Here is a 27,493-nt window from a genome sequence, read left to right as displayed (position 1 = left end):
GGGCCCTTAGAGCCCAGGAGGTCAGAGCTGGAGGGGGGTGGGGGGGGCTTAGAACATATGTTAAAGCCAGAAGGGCCTTGTGTAATTTCTAGGCAGAAGATATCTCATTCTCAGCCACAACTACTTCTCCCTCTGTCTCTCCTTCATCTGCCTAGAAATGGGGTCCTCTGTGCCAGGAGCTGGAGCCTCCCGCTGCCTACCTGAGCTGCTCAGCAACGACTATGAAGCTAGAAGAAAGGCTTGTGTAAATGTCAAAAAACAGGAATCTGTGTGTGTCTCTGGCCACATTCCGAAGTCCAAAGACAGGCCTAATCCTGCCATAATTCAAGCTGCAGAGCCTCTACACTGTGTTCTGTAACTTTGTTACGGTGTAATAAATACACTGCTGCAAACCCCATTCCCAGGCTCCAGGAGAGGAAACAGATGTCCAGGCCTTGTAGTGAATGAGAAAGCTGGAAAGCAGGGCGGGCCTTGGGAAAGGGAGACCGAGCACAGCTGCTGGCCAGGAGTAGATCTGGGGCCGTGGGGCAGGGGTCGAGTGGTGAGGGGCTTTTTCTGAGGGGGGTTGAGGGGAGGGAGCCAGTTTGATGCTTCTTTTTGAGCCCTATGGAAGAATCATAACCAGGGTCTTACAGGAGGCAGGATGCAGGAGGAGGGGTTGGGGCAGAATCAAAGAAACTGGGTTCAAATTCAGACCTTGGTACTTGTTGACTGTGTGGTCTTGGATGGAGCGTTTCCCCTCATTTAGTCTATTTTCTCTGTAAAAGTAGACACTGCATCCCTGTTTCCCTAAGCTATTGTTTTAAAAATTGCTTTATAAACTATGAATGCTAATACTTAGCATTTCTATTATTTGCTTTACAAATATTATCATTGGATTTTCATAGAGATTTAACTGCTATTATTAACTCCATTTCCATGAGGAAACTGAGGCAGGCAGAGCTTAGATGATTTGCTCAAGGGGCCATGCAGGTAGTTCTCTGGATTCTAGATTCTAGGATATCACTCTATCCACGGTACCTCTTATCTAACAATTGTGGAATACTGTAGATCAGGGGGCAATTGTTTTAATAGTGTAAAGGTATCGTAGAGAGTCCCCCATAGGCCTGATCTTTTCAGCAGTCAGTAACTTTTATTATTAAAAAGTGACTGCCTTAGACACATACATACAAGAAAGTGAATGCTATTATGTAATAATTATATAATACATATTATCATGTTTTTATTTTATGTGTTACAAATATAACATATTGTAATATAATTATAATGACTGACTTTAATTGAAGATTAATTGAGAACATAAACTTCCCTCCCTCTTTTATGTATTGATAGGGGACTGTTGGCATATAATATTAAATACACACCAATGATATATTGGTTAATTTTGCTGAATTGCTTTTCTCTCTCTTTCTTTTTTTATTTTATTTTTTGTTTCAAGAAATGGTTGTATATTTAACATGTATTGGACTACCTGCCATCTGGGGGAGGGGGTGGGGGGAAGGAGGGAAAAAATTAGAACAAAAGGATTTGTAACTGTCAATGCTGAAAAATTACCTATGCATATATTTGTAAATAAAAAACTATAATAATAATTTTTAAAAGTAAATCTTACACCAGAAACTCAAAAAAAAAAAAAAAAGAAATGGTTGTCTGGGTAGAGACAGCAGAAAGATAGATTCATGAATGAGGGGGATATAAAAACCAAATATATCAATACAAATTTAGGAAAGGCATTTGATACGAGGGTTCACTGTAATAATTGTGTGTCAAGATGGAAACCTTTCTTGGACATAGTATTCAACACAATGGGAATTTTATTTATAGAAATTCTGTTTGATGATCCAGCTCTCTGGATTATAAATACTTCTGGATCCCTCCATTGGTACATATATTAAAAAGGCATAATTAACATTGGCATAATTAATCAAGCATTTATTAAGCACCTATTATGTGCGAGATATTGTTCTAAGCATTAGAGATGGATGGGTAGAGGAATTATTAAACACCCACTATGTACCAGGTACCATTCTAAGCACTGGGGCTAGATGGATAGAGAATTTATTAAGCACCTACTATGTGCTAAGACAAAGCAGTCCCTGCTCTCAAAGTCTTACAATCTAATAGAACACAGCTTATAAAAGGGAGCTGGGAGTAGTGGGTGTACTGATATGGTGGAGATGGTCAAGAAAAGATGGAAAGACCTGGTTCCAGGGAAGAGTTCAAGATTGGGAGGTAGCAGCAAAAGAACTCTGGGAGATGACTACTATGAACCACTACATAGAATTCTATGTAGTGCTACCCCTCTACCTTTGTCTGCCTGCATTTTTTATTTCCTTCACAGGCTAATAGTTCACTATTTCAAAGTCCGATTCTTTTTGTACAGCAAAATAACTGTAGGGACATGTATACATATATTGTATTTAACTTATACTTTAACATATTTAACATGTATTGGTCAACCTGCCACCTGGGAGAGGGGGAAGGAGGGGAAAATTTGGAACAACAATTTTTGCAATTGTCAATGCTGTAAAATTACCCATACATATATCTTGTAAATAAAAAGCTATTAAAAAAAAAAAAAAAAGATTGGGAGGTGGGAGAAGTGAATGAGGACAATAGCTACATGGTGAAAGGATGGCTAAAATGAACAGCCCATGCTCTAGCAAAGTAAGGCTAAAGCCTTCCTACCAGTGTCTGAGGCCCAAGGTCGGAGTCAAAGGTTGTGGGAGTGGTAGGAGGACATGAGATCAAAAACAAAGGCCTGTTTGCTCTCAAGGAGTTTACATTATGTCTAAGAAAAACCCAGCAACACATTCACAGGATGTTAACATAAAACATCTACATATGATGTCTCGACTACTTACAAAATAAATTTAAATGTGATTTCTGACTGGTGGGAGAGGGAGCAGTAACAACTGGGGGAACCAGGAAAGACCTTAAGTCAACAAGAATTTCTTATGGATGACTACCACGGGCCTTGAAGGGAACTAAGTGTTTCAAAGTGGCAGAGGTAAAGGGAGAGCTTATTCCTGGCATGGTGGACAGTCTGGGCAAAGACTTGGAGATAGGACGTGGGATGGGAATACAAGCTGCTTCAACATGCTCATGTTTAGAATGTTGGAGATGATGGTCCTGCGATAAAATCCTTGTCCTGATCTGATATAACTGGAATGTTTCTGAATACCAGAAATTAGGAAGGTCATGCTCGAATGTCAAAGGAATCTCTTTGGAACTGTGCTTTGTAGAAGTTGTCCCCAGGGGAGGCGAGGTAGCTCAGTGGACAGAGCACCAGCCCTGAAGTAGGAGGACCTGAGCTCAAATCTGACCTCAGACACTTAATACTTCCTGGCTGTGTGACCCTGGGCAAGTCCCTTAACCCCAATTGTCTCAGGGGGAAAAAAAAGATTGAGAGGCAGCATGCACCTAATCTCATACTGAAGTATCAGAGGTGAGGTGGGTAAGAATCTAGGGGAGTGTTAACAGATAGTATGAATGTTACGGAGAAGCGTCATGTTTGCATCTGATGCAGATTTGTCTGTTGTGACTTGGTAGGGGGAAAATTACAAGAAGGAATTCCATTGACTCACACTTTGATCCAGAAGGTAGAGAATCTGGCCAAGTGAGAAGACTGCAGGCAGAGGACCCAGTATTTCCCCGACACATCATCAGAGACCTAGACCATAAAAAGCTTGACTGATCACCACTGGTGTTGAGCAATCAGTCCACAAGCATTAATAATGGTAATAGTAATTTTATATTGCTTAATCACTATTTATTATAAATGCTTGAGGATGAGTCTTCCTGATATCAAACCTAGTGCTCTCTGCACTGTGCCGATTGACTGATCCATCCTATGAATCTCCTCTGATAGGAGCCTTTATAGGAAAACTCTGGGTAGGACATTAATCCAAATGTGATAGGATGGTAACATAATAATAGCTGCCATTTATATAGCACTTTAACATAGGCAAAGTGCTCTGTATACATTAACTCCCTTAAGTCTCACAGTAGCCCTATGAGGTCCTCAAATGTTATTATTCCCATTTTATAGATGAGAAAATGGAAGCTCAGAGAGCATCACAGAGTAACGTGGAGTCACCAAATCCAGATTCAAATTCTGCTTCTACTTAGTAATTCTATGATCAATGAGTAAAATTGGAATAATAATATACTATCTCAAGAGGGTGTTTTAATATACAGTACTTGAATAAGAATAGCTAGAATTTATATATGTTAAGGTTCACACAGAAATAAAAACATATATACACATACACACTATATCTTTAGACAGATGAATAGACAGACAGATAAACAGATGGATAGATGGATGCATGGATAAATAGATGAATAAACAGAAACAGACAAATAGATAAATAAATAGATGTATGGATGGATAGACAGATGAATAAACACAGATAGATAGATAGATAGATGAATAGATAGATGTAGATTGACAGAGGAATAGCCAGACAGAGAGGAGAAGGGGGAGGGAGGGAGATTCTTCTTTGATTTCTCCAATAATCTTGGGAAGTGCTATCTCAGTTGAAAAAACAGGCAGATAATAGTTAAGTGACTCATTCAAGGTCACATAGCTAATAAGTATCTAGAGATGGACTTGAACCTAGGCTTTTCTGAGTCAAAGGCCAACACTAGACTTTTGTTTTTATTTATTTTTTGCTTGGGTTTGCATCCCCAGCTTTTAGTAGTACCTGACCCATACTGAGCATTTAATACATCTTCCTCTCTCTCTCCTTCCCTGCCTCCCTCCCATCCTTCCTTCCTTCCTTCCCTTTTCTTTTTTCCCTTCCAAAGCACCAATCAGTAAGCATTTATTAAGCACCTACTGCATTCCTGCATCACTGCCGGCACTGCATCAAGCACTAGGGATAAAAGACAAAGAATGAACCGATTCCTCCAGATGTGCCGTTGTCGCCATGCTTTATTCCCAGGAGCCTGGCTCAGCTCTGGGGGCTCACTCGGGGGCCTTCGTCTTTTTGCCCACTCGCTCAGGGAAGGTTTCTAGGGGGAGAAGCCATTGGGGCAGCTTTCAATAAATAAGAGAACTGGCCCCCGAGCCTCACGAGCAAGGGTGACTGGAGCAGTCTTTGGGGTGAATGGGACCGGCAGTGCCGGCGTCTGGCTGGGGAGCCCCGCTGTGTGTCCGATTGTGCCCCGGTGAAAGGCTGAGAGTGTTGGAGGGAGAACAACAGGTGTGAGAAGGTCGGGCCGAGTCTGTGTGAGCGCGTGTGCCCACTCTGGGGGCGCGCCCATGAATGTGAGTATTGTGAGCCGGGAGGCCGCGGGCGGCGGGGAAGGAGGGAGAGGGAGAGCGTGTGCGGCGGGCTACGGGCTGCGTCTTGGCAAGAGCCTCCTCCATTTCTGGCTTCCGTCAAGCTTTCCGAAGACTGATGTACTGTGGGCACAGCCAAGAACCACATTCAGTATTTAGTCACCTAAAAGATTGAGTGGAAGGGAATTAAAAACACTGATGAGCCACAGCTGTTTCTCATCTGGGCAGCTGGGTCTGGGAAACGCGCGGGGCATGCTGGTGGTGACCAGCAGGGGACAGCAGCGGCTCATCCCGGAGAGTGGGAACAGCGGGCCGATAGAAATTGGGGGAGGGAGAGCTAAGGCTGGAAGGGAGGAGGAGATAGACAGACAATAGACAGACAGATAGATGATTGATTGATAGATAGATAGATAGATGGATAGATAGACAGATGGATAGATAGACAGATGGATAGATAGATGGATGAACAACTGGGATAGATAGATGGTAGGTGGCAGATAGATTAAAAGAATAGGAAATAAATGAACAGTTAGAAAGACAGACAGATAGATAGATAGACAGATAAACAGATATAGATGAACATCTAAGATAGATAGATAGACAGATAGATAGATAGACAGATAAACAGATATAGATGAACATCTAAGATAGATAGATAGACAGATAGATAGATAGATAGATCAACAGCTAGGATAGAAAAAAAGATAGATAGAGAAATGATAGGTAGATGATAGATAGATAGAAGCCTTTAGGGTCTAGGGATACATACATCTTGGCATTGTTAAGACATACTTGTCTTAACATCAGGAAAGAACAAACCCAAAGCTAGAATCGGGTTCACTTAGGCAGGAGGCAGGTTCTAGCTGTTATGTCCTTATGGCCACATGGTGGCTGGGATGAGAAATAGAATGAATTGCTTTTCTTCTCCCATTGTGGGAAGTAGCTTGATAGAGTCTGCTAGCAAGGAAGGGAATAGAGAAGAGAAAATCAGGGAATGAATCCACCATTTTAAAGGGTTCCCTGAGGCATGATCTCATCAGGGTCAGTGGCCATTAAGTGTCATTTCCAAAGAGGAGCCACGTTTGGGTCACTACCGATTAGAAATGGCTGGGAATCAGGAAGGGCAATTTTACCCATCCCCTGTCCAATTGTTGGTTATGATAAGATAATGTCTCCAGTGCTGTAATGGACTTCATAGACCAACCATTCCAACCTGCTCATTTTCCAGATGAGGAAGCATAGTTAAGTGATTTGCCTAAACTCAAACAAATAGCAATTATGAGAAGTGGAATAATTCCCTGCTAAACTTGCCCATCTCTCAAACCTTCCTAGGAAGATCACAGTCATCCTCCCAATCACCAAGCTACATTTGTAATTTCAGAGTCCTTGACTTTTCCTTTATCTTGACCTGAAGTGTTTTTTTTAATTAAAGACATGGCACCTTAATTGAGTCTAAACTGCTCGGGAAAGGGGGAAGGAAGAGAGCACTTGGACTGGAATCTGGAAGTCCCTGAAGACAAGCCATTTACCCTCCCATGTGTTTGTATCTTCAACAAAAAAACGAGAATAATTAAAGCATCTACCAGTTGTTATAAAGATCAAATATAGAACACCTAACAACGCCTGGAACATAGAAAATGCTCAATAAATGTTTATTTCTTGCCTTCCTTAAAGAAAACTAGGAATTATTATTAGTTTTTTTTTTTTTTTTTTTTTTTTTTTGCTGAGGCAATTGGGGTTAAGTGACTTGCCCAGGGTCACACAGCCAGGAAGTGTTAAGTGTCTGAGACCAGATTTGAACTCAGGTCCTCCTGACTTCAGGGCTGGTGCTCTATCCATTGTGCCACCTAGCTGCCCCAGAAAACTAGGAATTTTGAAAAGTGAAGGGGAGGAGAGAGCACAGTCTAGGAATGGGAGACAGGCTGCACAAAGAATTGGAAAACGGAGTGTCAAGTTCAAGTTCAGGAAACATCATCTAGGAAAGTATGGCTGGGATATATGGTACAAGATGGTGAGAATTACGTGTAATTAGCCTAGAAAGTTACACTGGACTGAGAATGTGGAGGGTCATGATGCTAAGCTGAGAAGTTTTTATTTTCTCCTATAGGCAATAGGGAGCCACTAAAGATTCTTAAAGAGGAGAGTGACATATGTTGCTTTAGGAAGATCATTTTGAGAAGCATTAAGGCAAATTAGGAAGCTATTTCAGTTGTCCAGACATGAGGTGATTAAGGTTTGGGTTAGGCAGTGGCTGTATGAGAGAAGGGAAAAAGGTAATTGTCTTTTCTTTTGTGAAGTCTCCTCTAATTCCAAGAGAGAATCCCTTTGGTTATCTTGTATCTATTTATCAGGAGTGGTATGGAGTGTTCAGACTAACACTTCTGAGGACCACCAAGCCCTTTCCAAAGCTGTTCATCCACCTTGGGTGTTCATCTGTTCTGCCAACCCTTATCCAGGGCTCCAAGATGGAAGACACCAGGTTGAGAGTTACTGACAGGCCTCAAACCCATTGGTGAGTTAGGGGGTGTCTGCCCTAAGAATATGAAGGCATCTCTAGTGGAAAGGGTGAATGAGAACAATTTATTCCAACTGTCACAAAGGCAGCATAAGCAGGAGCTGTGGAGCCCTTGAGTTTGGTTAGACATCAAAGAACCAAAGTCAGCCACTCTATACTGGGTCATTGCCAGTCTTGCCACTGGACTTTGATGACTCAGGGAGAGAGAACTAGACTGATGAGTTTGTGCAACTCTGCCTCACTTCATCCCCCATAGAAAAACAAAGGATGAACAACAGCAGCATTTATTTATCACTTTACATAATAGTAGCTTTTGCATAGTCTTTTAAGATTTATTGTGCACGAATGTTTGTGGCAGCCCTCTTTGTAGTGGCTAGAAACTGGAAACTGAGTGGATGCCCGTCAATTGGAGAATGGCTGAATAAATTGTGGTATATGAATATTATTGAATATTATTGTTCTGTAAGAAATGATCAACAGGATGATTTCAGAAAGGCCTGGAGAGACTTACACGAACTGATGCTGAGTGAAATGAGCAGGACCAGGAGATCATTATTTACTTCAACAACAATACTATATGATGACCAGTTCTGATGGACCTGACCATCCTCAGCAATGAGATCAACCTAATCATTTCCAATGGAGCAGTAATGAACTGAACCAGCTACGCCCAGAGAAAGAACTCTGGGTGATGACTAAAAACCATTACATTGAATTCCCAATCCCTATATTTATGCCCACCTGCATTTTTGATTTCCTTCACAGGCTAATTGTACAATATTTCAGAGTCTGATTCTTTTTGTACAGCAAAATAATGGTTTGGTCATGTATACTTATTGTGTATCTAATTTATATTTTAATATATTTAACATCTACTGGTCATCCTGCCATCTGGGGGAGGGGGTGGCGGGTAAGAGGTGAAAAATTGGAACAAGAGGTTTGGCAATTGTTAATGCTGTAAAGTTACCCATCATATAACCTGTAAATAAAAGGCTATTAAATTTAAAAAAAAAGATTTATTTTGCATTTTACAAATGTTATATTATTTGATCTTCACTCCAACTCTGGGAGATAGATGGAAATATTAACCAATTTTACAGATGAGGAAACTGAGGCAGATAGAAATTAAGTGATTTGCCCAGGAAATTTACATATTGTATCTACCAGTACAAGCTAAATTCTTATAAAGGATAAACTATTTCATTCTTGGTTTTATATTCTTAGATCCTAGTATAGTGCGTTATATATAGCAAGTACTTAATAAATGATAGTTGATGAGGATAGGGAACATCAGGGCAGTTAAATGTTGTTTCCTGTAGTCTGTCTGGAAGATCTGAATTCATACACAGCCTCAGACACTTACTGGCCATGTGATTCTGAACAAGTCACCCTCTTTGTCTCAGTTTCTTCATCTGTAAAATGAGCTGGAGGAGAAAATGGCAAATTGCTCCAATATCTCCATTTGTAGATTTGTAATTTAATAGTCTTAGATAAGCATGATAGTTTTGAAAATTATGTGTTGACTTTATCACATATTAAGGAAAGCAATTTGGAACTATGCCCAATGGGCAATCAAACTGTGCATACCCTTTGATCCAGCAATACTAGTTCTGTTTCTCAAAGAGAACACTAAAAGGGAGAAAGGACCTCTCTGTACAAAAATCTTATAGCAGGTTTTGTTTTGTTTTTTTTTTTTTTATGGGGCAAAAGAATTGGAAATGGAGATCCTGGAAGTGGAGCATCAATTGGGCTGATATTGGAAAAAAAACTGAAAAGACTTATATGAACTGATGCAAAGTGAACTAAGAAGAACCAGGAGAACACTGTACACAGTAGTAGCAATACTGTATGAGGATCAACTGTAAATGATTTAGCTATTATCAGCAAAACAGGGATATAATAGAATTATAAAGGATTCATGATGAAAAATGGTGTCTGCTTCCAAAGAAAGAAATGATAAAATATAGATAGATGTAGATAAAGTCTAGATAATTTGAATGTAGATTTAGATAATGTAGATAAAAGCATACCATTCCTTACTTTTTGTCATGTTTTTCCCCTTTGGGGTCTGCCTTCTTTCACAATATAACTAATATGGGCATATGTTTTGCATGATTGAACATGTATAACCTATAACAAATTATCTTAGGGAAGGGGGAGATAAGGGAAGAAGAAAGAAAATTTGGAACTAAAAGTTTTTTTTTCAACTGAATCTTAATAAATGTAGAAATGTTTAGAAGAATTGCACTTGTTTAACCTATATTGGATTACTTGCTGTCTAGGGGAGGGAGGTGTGGGGAAGAGAGGGAGAAAAATTTGGAACATAAGGTTTTGCGAGGATGAATTTTGAAAACTAATTTTGCATGTATTTTGAAAATGAGAAGCTATGATTAAAAATTGAATCTTAAAATTGTCTTTACATGTAATTAAGGGGAGTAAAATTTTAATTTTTTTGTATTTGATAGTATTTTATTTTCCAATTACATATGGTTTTCATTTTCATTTTCATAAGATTTTGAGTTCCAATTTTTTCTTCCTCTATCTCTTCCTTCACCCCTTCCCAAGGTAACAAACAATCCAATTTAGACTATATATGTATAATCGTGTTAAAGATAAAATATTATTTTAAAAAAGTCAATTGTACAAAAGAGAGCTCTCAAATTTCATATGTACCATAATAAAATATTCTATTATACATATAAATATGCCCATTTTATTTATATTTTGTTAAATTTAGAATAAAAGCAAATTAATTTTAAAATGTTATAGTCTTCAGAAGTTGCCTGAGGACACTGAGAAGTTAAGTAAGATATCCAGAGTTACACCACCACACACCTCTGAGATTGGCTAAGATGATAGGAAAAGATAATGATGAATGCTGGAGGGGATGTGGGAAAAATGAGACACTGATACATTGTTGGTGGAACTGTAAATGGATCCAGCCATTCTGGAGAGCAATTTGGAACTATCATCAAAAAGTTATCAAACTGTGCATATTCTTTGACCCAACAGTGTTACTACTGGGCTTATATCCTAAAGAGATGTTAAAGGAGGGAAAGGGACTCACATGTACAAAATGTTTGTGGTAGCCCTTTTTGTAGTGGCAAGGAACTGGAAACTGAGTGGATGCCCATCAGTTGGAGAATGGCTGAATAAATTGTGGTATATGAATGTTATGGAATATTATTGTTCTGTAAGAAACAATCAGTAGGATGCTGAGTGAAATGAGCAGGACCAGGAGATCATTATATTGTTCAACAACAATACTATATGATGACCAGTTTTGATGGACCGGGCCATCCTCAGCAATGAGATCAACCAAATCATTTCCAATGGAGCAGGAATGAACTGAACCAGCTATGCCCAGAGAAAGAACTCTGGGAGATGACTAAAAACCATTACATTGAATTCCCAATCCCTATATTTATGCCCACCTGCATTTTTGATTTCCTTCACAAGCTAATTGTACAATATTTCAGAGTCTGATTCTTTTTGTACAGCAAAATAATGGTTTGGTCATGTATACTTATTGTGTATCTAATTTATATTTTAATGTACTTAACATCTACTGGTCATCCTGCCATCTGGGGGAGGGGGTGGGGGGTAAGAGGTGAAAAATTGGAGCAAGAGGTTTGGCAATTGTTAATGCTGTAAAGTTACCCATGCATATATCCTGTAAATAAAAGGCTATTAAATTTAAAAAAAAAAAAAAAAAAAAGAAAGAAACAATCAGTAGGATAATTTTAGAGAGGCCTGGAGAGACTTACATGAACTGATATGAAATGAAATGAGCAGAACCAGGAGATCATTGTACACGACAACGCCAATATTATAGGACGATCAATTCTGATGAACGTGGCTCTTTCCAACAATGAGATGATTGATGGCAGTTCCAATGATCTTGTGATGAAAAGAGCCATTTACATCCAGAGAGAGGACTGTGGGAACTGAGTTTGGACCACAATATAACATTCTCATTCTTTTTGATATTGTTCACTTGCATTTTTTTTTCTTACTCATTTTCTTTCCTCTTTGATCTGATTTTTCTTGTGCAACAAGAGAATTGTATAAATGTTTATACATATTGGATTTAACATTTATTTTAACATGTATAACATATATTGGATTACTTGGCATCTAGGGGAGGGAGTAGGGGGAAGGGGAAGAAAATCTGAAACACAAGGCTATGCAAGGATCAATGTTGAAAAATTACCCATGCATATGTTTTGAAAATAAAAAGCTTTTAAAATAAATAAATAGATAGATAAACAAACAGACAAACAAACAAACAAATAAATGGATGAATGGATAAATAAATAGGTAAATAAATAAATAAAATAAAGATATCCAGAGTGAGTCTGAAAAAGGATTTGGACCCAGCTATCTATCTATGGCACCATCCTATCTCTCATTGAATTATTGAATTGAATTGAGTTGTTGAAAAGAGAGACTAAGTGGCAGAAGTCAGTAATACTGGAACATAGTTGGGATGGGAGGAAAGACTGAAGGAGGCAAAAATGAGAGAATCAGTGATTGGAAGCTCAGAACAAAAAGACCACAATTAAGAAGCAGAATCCACAGATTGAGGAAAGGTTGGGGATGATGTAATGAATTTTCCTGAAGTGGACATTTAGGATTGGTGGGGATAGGATTGGAGGTCTGTGAGATCTTTTTAATGCTATCAACTCAAGGTCCAATTCAGGTATATTTGCCCCTACATTGCTAATTGACATCAATTAGTCAGATTTAGAAAAAGGTATTTGTAAAAGTAGTATAGTAAGAATAGCTGGTAAAAGCCATTGCTCATTCCCCACCCTCTTCAAAGTAAAGTCTGTCAAAATTAGAAAGGAAGCAATAAACTGGGAAAAAATTTTTACATTCAAAGGTTCTGATAAAGGCCTCATTCCTAAAATATATGGAGAAGTGACTAAAATTTATTAGAATTCAAGCCATTCTCCAAATAATAAAAGGTCAAAGGGATATAAACGTTTGTAGCAACCCTTTTTGTAGTGGCAAGGAAATGGAAACTGAGTGGATGCCCATCAATTGGAGAACCTTGTACATAATTCCAGATTGTACTCCAGAATGGTTAGATCATTTCACAATTCCACCAATAATGCATTAGTGTCACAGTTTTCCCAAATCTTAGCCAATTTGAAAGGTGTGAGGTGGTACTTCAGAGTTGGTTTAATTTGAAATTTTATAATTAATAGTGATTTAGAGCATTTTCATATAATTATAAATGGCTTTAATTTCATTATCTGAAAATCGTCTGTTCATATACCTTATAAAACTGTGCATACTCTTTGACCCATCAATGTCATTACTAGGTCTGTACCCCAAGGAAATCATAAAGGAGGGGAAAGGACCAATATGTGCAAAAATGTTTGTAGCAGCTCTTTTCATGGTAACAAAGATTTGGAAAAGGAGTGGATGCCCATCAATTGGGGAATGGCTTAACAAGCTGTGGCATATAAAGGTAATGGAATATTATTGTTCCACACACACAAAAAAAAAAAAAAATTAAGCAAGCTAATTATAGAAAGACCTGGAAAGATTTACATGAACTGATGCTCAGTGAAATGGACAAAACCAACACATAATACACATACACAATAACAGCATTTTTAGAATGTGCAATGATCAGCTATGAAAGGCTTGATTCTTCTCAGCAGTTCAGTGATTCAAAGCAATCCCAATAGACTTTGGACAGAAAATGCCATTTGCATCCAGAAAAAGAACTAAGGAAACTGAATGTACTCAACTCATGCTATCTTCATTTCTTTTTTCTGTTGTTTAATCTCTCCCATTGTTTTTCCCTTTTGCTCTGATTTTTCTCTCCCAAAATGATTCATAAAGCAATGTGTATTAAAAATAAATAAACTTACCAACATAAAGAAAATATGTATAGAAGAAGTGCACCTGTTTATCACATATTGCATTACTTGCCACCTATGGGAGGGGATGTGGGAAAGGGAAGGAAAAAAAAATTTGGAACATGAAATTTTGCAAGGGAAAATTATCTATGTATATGTTTTGAAAATAAAAAGCTTTAATAATGATAAAAAATAATAAAAAAAAAACCTATTATATTCCAAAATAAAGTCTGTGACAAAGCCTTCCATAAATACATGCAGATCAATTGGCTGAATAAATTGTGGTCCATGACTATAATGGAATACTATGCGCTATAAGGAATAATGAAGGCCATGGTTTCAGAAAAACCTGGAAAGACTTATATGAACTGATGCAAAGTGAAGTGAACAAAGCTAGGAGAACATTGGACACAGTAACAGCAATATTGTAACAATAATCTACCGTGAAACACTTGGCTACTTTGAACAATACAATAATTGATAGTCATTCCAAAGGACTCCTCATAAAAAATGTTATCCATCTCCAGAGAAAGAACTGATGAATTCTGAGTGTAGATTGAAGCATTTTTCCATTTTCTTTTTCTTGCTCTTCTCTCACCCAACATAGCTATTATGGAAATACATTTCCCATGACTTCACGTGTATAATGTACACTTCAATGTGTATTGTTCTCAGTGTACCGGGAAGGGACTGCAGGAGGGAGAAAATTTAGAACTGAAAATAAAAATTTAAAAATTAAAAAGAAAATACATAAATTGTATAATGATCAATATGATAGACTTAGCTCTTCTCACTGGTTCGATGATCCAAGGCAATCCCAAGAAACTGTGGATGGAAAATGCCATCTGCATCCAGAGAGAGAACTATGGAGACTGAATATAAATCAACAATGGTAGGTTCACTTTTGTTTTTCCTCTATTTTTCTTTCTTGTGGTTTTTCCCCTTTATTCTGATTTTTCTCTCTCAATATGATTTATATGGAAATATGTAAAAAATGAATGTACATGTATAATCAAAAAAAATGTTGTGTTACATGTAACTGGGGAAAATAAAATTTAAAAAGAGAAAGGAAAATGAAAAAAAAAAAAAAAGAAAAAAAAGAAAATACATGCAGAGTCCAGGAGAAGGTGGGCTCAACTTTAGACCACACATGTAGCAAAATAATGACTCACATCTCCAGTAAGTTTTTTTTTTTCTTTCCCTGTTGGAGTACTCAGTGTGTTTCCTTTAGCTTTTCTTTTTCTTTCTTTCTTTCTTTCTTTTTCAATGCATAAAAAATTTATTTTACATTCTTGCAAGAATGGATGCCTAGGTGAGTACACACACCTTTGAAACTCCAAAGGCAGCAATTTCTTTCCCAGACAAAAGCACAAATCCCTCCTCTTATTTCCCATTAATTGAATCTTACAGAAGTTACAAGACATGAATCTCCACCCCTCATTACATAGCCAATCCCTGCCCCAAAGGAGCTTCCATTCCAGGCCAGGAAAGGTAAGAGAGGAGAGCTAAGATCAAAGAATAAAAATTTCTTTTCAAATGTCAGTCTACTACCCTGACCACAAAAGTCAGTCCCTGTCCCCAAGGAGCTCACATTCTTTGGGAGGAAGATAACCACCCCTGATTATTCACCAAAGTCCTTGTTCCCCTTAACTTTTCTACTGGGCTCTTGAATCTAAGTACCAGCTGTTCTTGACTCCTGATGGCTATTATCGATATTAATTGATCTGGAGTGGTGAAGAGGATAGAGAGCCAGACCCGAAGGCAGAAAGTCAGCTTCCTGAGTTGAAATTTGGCCTCTGATACATACTAGGGTGATCCTGGATAAGTCATTTTGCTCTGTCTTGATTTCCTCATCTGTAATATGAGCTGGAGAAGGAAAAGGTAAACCCCTCCTTTGCCAGGAAAACTCCAAATAGGGTCATGAAGAGTCAGACATGATTAAAAAATAATTGAACACAATAAGTGCTTGTTGAATTAAATTGACATTGAGGAAGTCACATGGTATCTCTGGGTCTCAGTTTCCTTCTCCAGAAAATGAAAAGGTTGTGAAGAAGGTGCTCTCTAGGGACCATTCCAATTGTAGATTTTATGAACCTCTGGGAGGTTCAGGTGCAGATCTGTTACTCTCTCTCTCTCTCTCTCTCTCTGGGTGACTTTGGACCCTTTTCTGGGCTTCATTTTCCATACCTGTAAAATGAAGGTATTTCAATAGAAAAATCTCTGTAAGTCCCTTCCAGCTCCAAGATACTGTGATTTCTTAACTTTGGTTAAAGACCATAGAGAAAAGAATGAGAAAAATGAAAAAAAAAAAGTTAAATCTAAAGGGATGAAAGTTTAGTTTCACTGAGATAATTGTATGTTTACACAAGTCAGGGACAGTACAAAATCGTTCCCAGGAACCTGGTAGTTTTCACTGTAAAATAGTGTCCCTCTGTAAACCTGGGGGTGGGGGGGGGAGCAGGAGAAGAGGGGGCAGGATGAGCTGGGGGAGGGTTAGATACCCACCAAGGCAGAAAACAAAGAGTCATGAACAAGAACTCTGTTTTATAAGTTCAAAAATGTGTAACAGTGGCAACAGCAGCCAGAAAAATATACACAGGCCAAAGCAATCACAATGGGAGGATAAAGAAAACAGGATGGTTTTGTTTATTATTTTGTTCAAGTTAATGAACTTTACCAAAAAAAAAAAAAAAAAAAAAAAGCAGATTGTTAACAGTCTGGAATTTGCAGTTCTATTGTATCATTTCATACACACACATACACACACACACACACACACACACATGTGCACATATGTATTATATGTGAGTTGATTTTTTCCCTTTTACTAACTTTATTGATGCTTTTTGTTTTTCCTCACAGTTAGATCTAGGTCTATCCTCCTGCTCCATTGTGAATTTAACAAAGAAACAAAATTAAGCAAAAATAATAGATAAAACCCCCCAAAATTACCCTATATGATAGTGTAGCAACATTCTGTCTGAGGAGTTGCAGCTCCTTCTTCCCCCCCCCAACCTCCTCCCTGGCAGTATTGAGAAGGGGAGGCAAGTTTCAGCTCTGCTACCCAGGACCATCGTCACTTTTTCCCCATTACTGAGTTCTGGTTTCCTTTTAGAAATCTGCACTTCTATCATTATAGTTATTGAATGTGCGGGACTTTTAGTCATTCCGATTTCACTCTGCATCAGCTCACACAAACTTCCCCATGTTTCTTTGAAATCCTCACACATGTCATTTTCTAACTGTATAATAATAGTGCATCCCAATTACATCCCTTCTCTGAGACATACTGATTTTGGACTTCGGCAAATCACTTAACATGTCAACATTCTAGGCTAAAAGTTTTTTTTTTTTTAAATCTCAGGACCCCTTTGCAAACTTAAAAATGATTGGGGGGGAGAGGGCAGCTAGGTAGTGTAGTGGATAGAGCACCAGCCCTGAAGTCTGGACCTGAGTTCAAATGTGGTCTCAGACACTTAATACTTTCTAGCTGTGTAACCCTGGGCAAGTCACTTAACCCCAATTGCCTCAGGAAAAAAAAAATTATTGGGGAATCCCAAAGAGTTTTTATCTATGTGGATTATATCTATTTGCATTATCTATTAGAAATATATCACATTAGAAATGAAAGCTGGCAAAAATTTTAAATATTTATAAGTTAAAAATAAAAATAATAAATGCATTACAGGTTTACATAAATAACATTTTTTTAAAAAAAAGAACAATATTTTCCAAAGGAAAAAAAATAGTAAGAAGAATGATGTAATATTTTCACCTTTTTTGTTGCTTGCTTGCAACATTTTGTTTTCTTTCTCATTTTTTTTCTTTTTGATCTGATTTTTCTTGTGCAGCATGATAATTGTGGAAATATGTACAGAAGAATTGTACATATTTAACATATATTGGATTACTTGCCCTCTGAGGAGGGAGTGGAGGGAAGGGAGAGAAAAAAATTGGGAACACAAACGTTTTGCAAGAGTGAATGTTGAAAACTATCTATGCCTGTATTTTGAAAATAAAAATCTTTATTTAAAAAGATTAATTAAAAAATGATATTTTACACATTTTTGCAAATCTCTTTGATGTCTGACTTAATAGAAGCCAGCTGGATGCTTCTATCTGCTTCTATTTTCAGTCTGTTGTGATAGGATGTTTTGGTTGAAGTATAAGAAGAAAATCTGGTTCCGAAGATAGGTATTGAAAAAGACAGGTTTTCATTACATTGAATTCCCAATCCCTATATTTATGCACACCTGCATTTTTGATTTCCTTCACAAGCTAATTGTACAATATTTCAGAGTCTGATTCTTTTTGTACAGCAAAATAACGGTTTGGTCATGTATACTTATTGTGTATTTAATTTATATTTTAATATATTTAACATCTACTGGTCATCCTGCCATCTAGGGGAGGGGGTGCGGGGGTAAGAGGTAAAAAATTGGAACAAGAGGTTTGGCAATTGTTAATGCTGTAAAGTTACCCATGCATATATCCTGTAAATAAAAAGCTATTAAATAAAAAAAAAGACAGGTTTTTTGTTTGTTTGTTTGTTTTTGTTTTTGTTTTTTGTTTTTTAAATAAGGAAAATAGGGGCAGCTAGGTGGCGCAGTGGATACAGCACCAGTCCTGAAGTCAGGAGGACCTGAGTTCAAATGTGACTTCAGACACTTAACACTTCCTGACTGTGTGACCCTGGGCAACTCACTTAACCCCAATTGACTCAAAAAAAAGGAAAATAATGTCTTAATATTATTGTGAAAAATAGTCCCCTTCCCACTACAAAGGGTCGGTGGGACCCACCCAGGTAGTAGGACCATTCCTTGAGATTTGCTGCTCTAGGCAACTCTCTAAGCCTGTAAGTTTCAGAAAAAGTGAAGACCTGCATTAAAAGAGGTAGTTTCTTTATTCCAGAACTGCCTTTTATTAGTGAAATTACAAGTCCCTATGTATTCTTACCATAATATACTATACTATATACTATATTATATATTCCATATATTATTATGTGATATATAATGTATAACATGTAATATAATATATTATACTACATAATTATATACCATATGATATATGTACTATATTACATATATGTTATATATATATACATATATATTATATTACATATAAAATGTTACTTACGTGTGAGTATATATAGTTATACAACATATAATGTAACTATATATATTCACACGTAAGTAACATTTTGTTGTTTAGTCAATTAGTTGTATCTGGTTCTTCATGACCCCATCTGGGGTTTTCTTGGAAAAGATACTGGAGTGGTTGGACATTTCCTTCTCCAGCTCATTTTACAGATGAGGAAACTGAGCCAAAAGGGTTGAAATAAACCCTTATTTAGGATCACATAGCTAGTGTCTTAGCTTTGTTTCACCTGCCAATTTAATTTTGTGCCTTTATCCAAGGCATTGGTATTAATGTGAAATAGCACAGGGTCAAACAGATCTTTGAGGTATTTCACTGGACATCTATCAGTCTGACAAATATATTTTTCTGAATTTTCCATATTATTTCTCATGATACAATAATATTCCATTAATGTATACAATTTGTTCAGCCATTCCTCAATGAATATACACTTTTCTTTTCTTCAATGCTTCAATGGGAGGTTTTTTAAATTGATATTTTAGTGTCTTTGACAATTTTTTTGGTCTTTGAATTCCTTGGGAATTTGTAGTGACATCTTTGGGTCAAAGGTTACTGAAGATTTTTGAGGAGGGGAATAACATGATTAGAGTGTGCTTCAAGAAGATTGTTTTCACAATCGAATGGATTGAAGAAAGGAAAAGGAAATTATTCAGTGTGAAAAAGGAAAAGTTTTTTTGGGGGAGGAGCATGATATTGGCTTGATACAAATATTTGAGGGGCTGCCTCCTGAAAGTGAAGGACATTTGTTCTTAGCCTCAGAAAGTAGTAACCAGCATGTTATTGTTTGTGTTTTGTTCTCAAAGAGTTCCAATGACAAGACCAATATCTTAATTAAAAAGTGTAAATTCATCAGACTCATTCTTTCCTTTTCTCCTGAATCCACTGGCAAGAGATAGGTAATGATGATTGGAGATGGTCCCAGATGCAGTGGCAGACTTTGGTCTTTTTAAACTAAGGTCTTCCCCAGGTTTCAGTTGGTCTGAGGCAACACCCTTTCAATAATTTAAGGTTAGGTAAGAAATGAGACAAAACAAAGGGCTGTAAAACTGTACATACCTTTTGATCCAGCAGTCTCACTACTGAGTGTATATCCCAAAGAGATCATAAAGGAGGAAAAAAAAGAGGAGGATTCTGGGAAGATGGCAGAGTAGTTAGGACATTTCAAGCTCTCCATATTCCCTCCCCTCCCACCCCCCAAATAGAATAAATTTATGTTCCAGGGTGAAAAACAAAGAAGACTTGGAGCAGAACAAGAGTCCTCCTGGGACATCTGAGAGAGAGCCCAGAAGCCATGGGACAGGAGTATTGTTGTCTGTGGGCACTTGCAGGATCGTGGAGCTTTTGGTTTGGGTCCTCGGTCAGAGGGAGAACTGAAATGAAACACCATCCCCCACCCCACAATTAGAAGTGCCTACACTAATATTTCTCTTTAAAAAAAAAATGAACCATCAAAGAAGAAAGAACCCACCATAGTAACTTACTATGGGAATAGGGAAGACCCAGGTTCATCTTCAAAGGACAGTGAAGTAAAAAAAAAAAAAGAAAGAAAGAAAGAAAGAAAGAAAGAAAAGAAACTTCTACTCCAAAGAGTATCATAGAATGGTTACCTCCTCAGAGAGAATTTATAGAACTCAAAAAAAAAAAAAATTAAAAATCAAATGGGGAAAGCTAGATGGTGCAGTAGAGACAGCACTGATTCTGGAGTCAGGAGGATCTGAGTTCAAATGCAGCCTCAGACATTTAATACTTCCTAGCTGTGTGACCCATTGGTAATTGGGTAATTCAAAAGAAAGACTGGGATAAAACTGAAGAGGAACTGATGCTTAAAAAAGCAAAACTGTCTAGGAACAGGTAAAAATAGTTATTATGTTAAACAAATGAGGTGCAAAGGAAAAATAGACATAGAGGCATTAGAGGGGGCAGTAGGGCTCATAGTATATGGGTATGTACTATGTACACAGTACATGTGTGTGTGTGTAGTATAGGATATGTTCCCGGAAGACTAGCGCCTCTGGTGGGAAGGCTGCCAAACCCTACAGAGCTGCTTTCCATCTCTGATGTCCACTTGATCCACCTAACTCTCATCTGGGGCTCCAAGAAGCTACAGCTTACACAGCAGCCATATCCCAGTAAACCTTTTTGGCAAATGGGCTAAGCCAGATTGAGGGGAACCAAAGGGTCTCGCACTCTACAGTGAGTTACGGAGGCATCTGCCCAGGCACACAAGGACTTTTCCTGGTGGAATGGGTGGATGAGAACAATTTGTTCCTGCGGCCATGAAGGCAGGTGAAGCTCAGAGCTTGGTGAGACATCCAAGACACCGAGGTCATCCACAGCATCTTGAATCATCACAGTTGTCTTGATTCTGTCCTGCCACTGGACAATAATGGCTTTAGAAGAGAGAGTGAGGTTGATGACTTCATGCAACTCATGCCCCATCAATTTACTCATGAATCAAAACATCACCAACCTTTTGACCATTTCTACTACCTCGAAGCCCTGTGGCAATGAAGCAGCAGGTGCTAATTCACTGCACTGCATGCAGGCAGACCAGAACATAGGGTCATCTTCTCATTGGAAGCAGCAGTGGGATTCGGCAGCCCCGGGGTGTCTGAGCAGCTTTTTAAGGATCACCCTGCTCACCTCCATGTGTGAGGAAAGGGCTAAAACAGGCGCCCTAAAAACTGTCTGCTTACCCAACCCTGACCTGGGCAGGTGGGGATCCCACTCTGAGGTCAAGACACTAAAAAATATACCAAAGCTTCTGAAAAGCTGATTCCTCTCACTAAACTCACTTATAGACAACATAAAATCTAGTAGAACTGAAAGAACAGCTCTTGTTGCAAGAGAACTCAACAGATATTGCATCCAAGTAGCAGCCCTGAAGGCTGGCCAATGAAAGCCAGGTAGGAGCCGGATACACAGTTTCCCAGTGGCCGCAGTGAAAGGGAGCACTATGAAGCTGGTGTAGGTTCTCCAATCAAAACTAATCTAGCAAACAAGCCCCTTTGCCTGCCAAAAGGAGTGAATGACAGGCTTGTGACAATGCGATTGCCACTTACAGCAAAATGCCATGTAACCATCATCCAGTACCTGTGCATGAGGTTAAAAAAAATATATGAAAACTTGGAGACCTTTATCATCAATGTGCCAAAAAAGGACAAGCTCATAATTTTGGGTGACTTTAATGCTAGAGCAGACTTAGACTACGGAGTTAGAAACAGCAGCAGCAATGGGCATTTACCATTGTATGACCTTCTTATCGCCAACACTGTATTCTGTTTGCCTAAACACAATCTATCTTTATAAAGGCAAAGGGAATAGATTGTCCTGTGACAATCATGGGAGCGTCTCTCTCTTAGTCATTGCTAGCAAAATTTTTGCCAGAGTCCTCCTGGCATCTACCTGAGAGCCAGTGCGGCTTCAGAAGGGGTCAAGGAACGGTCGATATAGTGTTTACTGCCCAACAACTCCAGGAAAAAATCCCAGGGGCAAAACAGAGGTCTGAATACGATATTTGCAGATCTGACGAAGGCTTTTGATATTGTCTGCCTTTATGAAAAATTATGTCAAAATTTGATTGCTTAAAGAAGAGAATTGTATAACTATGTTTACACATATTGGATTTAACATATATTTTAACATGTATAACATATATTGGATTGCTCGCCGTCTAGGGGAGGGGGCAGGGGGAAGGAAGGGAAAATCTGAAACACAAGGTTATGCAAGGGTCAATGTTGAAAAATTATCCATGTATATGTTTTGAAAATAAAAAAGCTTTTAAAAAAATTCGATTGCTTAGAGAATTTCATCAGTATAATATGTCAATCTCATGATGGCAAGCTTGCCCAGGTTCTGGACAATGGGCAATGCTCTCGAGTTTTCCCAGTCGCCAATGGCGACTAAACTAAACCCTAAACAAGGTTATGTGCTTGCTCCCATGCTTTTTAGCATGTTTTCAGCCATGTTGTCAAATGTCTTCAATGAGGACAAATGTGGAATCAAAGTCAGCTACTGCACTGATGGTAAATTCTTCAACCTGGAAAGGCTGTAAAACCAAAGTGGAGAGAGTGTTAGTGCATGATTTTTTGTTTGCAGATGATTGTGCACTCAATGCAGCCTCCGAAGCAGAGATGCAGCAAAGTACGGATAGATTCTCTGCTGCTTGTGCTAATTTTGACCTAACAAATAACACCAAAAAAACACAGGTTCTCATTAGTCCATACCGCACCATCCATATGTGGAACCATAAGTTACAGTAAATGGTGAAGTTTTGAATGCTGTGGATAAGTTCACTCACTTTGGCAGTCTGCTTTCCACGGATGTTCACATTAGGATTGACATTAGGATTAGCATTGCCAGAGCTAGCTCAGTGTTTGGGAGCCTGGGAAGGAAAGTGTGGGAGAGGAGAGGGATTAGTTTCATAGTTAGTCCGACTTCTTTACTGTGTGCTTGTGAACACTGTACCAGCCCCATGCCAGGAAGCTGAATTGCTCCCATTTGAATTGTCTTAGGAAGATTCTGAAGATCACCTGGCAGGATAAGGGACTGGACACTGAGGTTCTTTCTCAAACCAAACTGTTGAACATTCTAACTCTACTGCAGAGAGCACAACTCTGTTGGGCTGGCCCCATTGTGAAAATATCAAATGTACACTTGCCAAAAAAAAAATTTATGGAGAATTCACAGGGAGCAAATTCTCACAAGGTGGTCAGAAAAAGCGATACAAGGACACTCTCAAGGTATCTCTTAAGAACTTTAGAATTGATTACACTACATGGGACACACTGGCACAGGACTGCCCAGCATGATGTGCCCTCATCAGAAAAGGTGCTGTACTCTATGAGCAAAGCAGAATTGAATTAGTCTAAAGGAAATGTGAAATACACAAAATTAGAGAAGCTATCCCAGATGTTCATGTGAACTTTGAGTCCAACCTGTGGCAGAGCATTTCAAGCTTGTATTGGTCTGATGAGGCATAGTTGGACATGCTGTAATTTGATTCTAACATAGTGACGTCATTTTGGTCATCTTAGAAAACGAAGGACAATAACAATATCTATATCTATCTATTTATAAGTGTGTGTGTGTGTGTGTGTGTGTGTGTGTACTTAACTATAACCTGCTTGGGGGAGGTGAGAGGGATGAAAGGGGAAAAAAGAATAAAGTAAAAAGTTCACATCAGAGAACAAAAGAATAACCTACAAGGAAGCAAAGGAAATGATTATAATCTCTTCTTAATATATATGCTTTCTTGAAATGGAAATTTATTGTTATATATTTTGAATCCTCCCTGATGTTTTGCTGGCACATGACAATGTTTTGTTTTCCTTTTCTGTCTATCTTTTTCTGTTTTTTCTTATTTTGCAATCAGTTCAATTAAAAAAAAACTTTTGGAAGAGAGAAGAGGATCCACACATGCAAAGATGTTTATGGCAGGCCTTTTTGTAGTGGCAAGGAACTGGAAAGTGAATCAATGCCCATCAGTTGGGGAATGACTCGGTAAGTTATGGTATAAGAATGTAAAAGAAATAACGAGCAGACTGATTTCAGAAAAGCCTGGAAAGACTTACATTTACTGATACTGACTAAAGTGAGCAAAACCAAGAGTGTTCATAGTAACAAGAAGATTATGTAATGATCAGCTGTGCCTTACATAATTCCAACAGACGTGGGATAGAAAGTGCTACACATGGAGTCTGAATGTGGATCAAAGCACAGCATCTTTACCTTTTGTTTGTTTGTTGTTCATTTTCTTTCTTGTGACTATTTCTCTGATTCTTCTTACACAACATGACAAATATGGCAGTATGTTTAAAAGAACTGTACATATTTAACATATATAGATTGTTTGCTGTCTCAGGAAAAGGGGAAGGGCAAGAAAGTGCTAAAGAGTTGAACTTGGGTGGTGGCTATTGGAGGAGAGACAAAGGAACAAATGTTAAAGCTGGGTCTAGGGAATGGGGGACAAAAGTCTGGTATTCTATGTATTAGGCACCCTCCCTCTCTGCCTCTCAGCTCTGACATTCTATGTACTCAGGTCCCTTACAGCTCTATGTTCTAAGGAATCCAGACATTCTAAATTTTAAATCTAGACTTCTATATTTCTCACATTATATTGTTCTAAGATTCCTTTCCACTTTGCTGTCCTATATTCTAAGATTCATTATAGAATATTCTGTTTTTATACTATGTCTTAGGTGCCTTCCAGATCTGACTTTTTAATGTTCTAAAATTCTAAGTTATAAGGGCCTTTTTGATTCTTGCACCCTCTGAATCTACCAGTCCGCTTTGTTTCTGGTGTTATCCACGTCTCCTTTTTTTTTTTTTTTTTTTCCTCCCAGAGAACACAAACAGAGGAAGGAAAGAAGAAAAAGAGACATAATTGTAGAATCTATTTACATTCCCTTCTTACAATGAGATAATACTTAAAACCTGAAGAAAGTAAACAGAATGCTCACTATGTTATTAAGATTACAGAATGTTCAGACCATAATCTGGAGTCCATGCATCTGGAATTCACAAAATGTCCCAATTCACACATTGCTCACTCTGAAGGAATGTGGGTTTGGGTACTTTACTGTATTACCCATCAGCCACAGATATGAATGGAAAGCTGGCATAGGTTGTGATGTGCATAAGTGGGCAGATTACTAGTAAGAGACATGGATAGAAGGTCTGTGCAACGGAAATAATGATGGGGGCAAGAGTGATGAGAATTTTAGTGGTGGGTGTAATATTGGAGATTATCATGCTGGTGATGGAACGGTGAGATTGACGGAGGCTGATACTGTTGGTCATGGTAAGGGTAATGGAGACAATGGAAATATTGTTTGGGATGAGCAGTTTTTGTGATTTCATTGGTATAGTGAAATCTCAAGAAGAAAACATCTGCCACCAATGCAGGTCTGCAGAAGCTTTATAATTTATAGACTTGGAGGGCTGTCTGGGAGATTTAATGACTTGCCCAGAGGTAATATTAGTAGCAGTGAAAGTGTTAATAAGGTCAGTGAAAGTGGTAAGATAGGGCAACAAACATCTATTAGGCATTTACTATGTACCAAGCATTATGCTAAGCACTGGGGATACAAATGGAAGCAAAAAGAAAGACAATTCCTGCCCTCGAGAAGATTACATTCTAACAACAGAAGAAAATGTATAAAAGGAGTAAGTGGGGAAAAGGGACTGGGAACAGTGAAGTCCACAGTGACAGAGGAAGGAAGCATGGCTTGTCTGGTCCTGTCCCCAGAATAGAAGCCCCCAAAAGAACTCATCAGTGGGAAAAGGGATTTTATGTTGGAAGGGTTTGCAGTGTGAAGACATTCCAAATGCTGAGAGAAATCCTGGGGTGGTGATTAATAGTGTTAGGAATGATAGTATTAATGGTGTCAATGATGGGGATAAGTATTGGTAGTGATGGTGATAATGATGACCATAGTAGCGATGGATCTGACGGAAATAGTCACGTGATATTGATGTCAGTAATCATGCTAGTGGTGATGATAATGATGGCACTGATGCTGATGATAGGGATGGTGACGATGGTAATAATGTTAGCGGTAAGGATGATGGTAGTGATGGTAATGTTGACAGGGGTGATAAGTGATGGTGGTAATGGTCATGACGAGATTAGAATGTCTACTTCTTGGTTATTCTGTTCTTTGCATTGGTATCCCCAGTCCCCAGCACAGTGCCTTGCATGTAACAAGCACTTATTAACTTTTACTGATTGATTGCTTAATGAAGATAGCAGCCATAAAGGTAATATGATACAACAACAACAGAAATAGACTCTGACGTGTGATAGTGGCAAAATTACTCCACTTGTCTGAGTTTCAATTTCTTCATCTATATTTAACAGGGATAATAATACCTATGCTACCTCCTTCTTAGGAAGGTTTTGAGCAAAGTATTATGTGAGTAATAAAATGTCAGGTGCATGTGAACTGAAATAAAGGTGGCCATGGTGATAGTGGTACCCTGCTTAGCAAATAACACCTTGATGTCTCATAATTGGCTTCTGTGGTGAGCATTAAACACCAAAATAGAAATTCTGAAAAACCAAAGAAGAGATTAGCAGGACAAAACCCAAAAAATCCCACTGAGTTGATAAATGAAATTTTCAACTTTTAAAAACTAATTAGCAAACAGCTTATATGATTTTATAAGAGTAGAGAAAAGCAAATTTTCAGGATCAAGAATGAAAGCTTCAAACTGAGAGCTAAAGAGGAAAAAATAAAGGAAATTATTAGAAATTATTTTGACAATTATATTCCAACAAAGCTGAAGAATCAAATAGGTGAATATTGATATAAAATATAAAACATAGAACTGTGAACAGAAACAAGAAATAGAGAATTTAAGTAACCAACCTCATTAAAAGTGATTGAACATTGACAAACAATTCAAGGTGGGGGAACACCCCTAAGACTAGATGAATTCATGAATGAAGCATTATGTGATATATTATATATGAAACATTCAAAGACCAGTTAAACCAAATATTACTTAAACTTTTAGAAAAAAATAAGAAAAGAATAGCTCTTATCAAGTTTCTTCCTTGACAAAAGTATAGCCTTGACTCCAGGCCAAGACGGAAGAGAGGATATACACATCTCTCTAAGCTCTGTCTTGCTCTCAGAATACTTT

The sequence above is a fragment of the Sarcophilus harrisii genome, chromosome 3 (assembly GCF_902635505.1).
Source record: "Sarcophilus harrisii chromosome 3, mSarHar1.11, whole genome shotgun sequence".
Taxonomy (NCBI): Eukaryota; Metazoa; Chordata; class Mammalia; order Dasyuromorphia; family Dasyuridae; genus Sarcophilus; species Sarcophilus harrisii.
Note: the sequence above shows the minus strand (reverse complement) of the source record.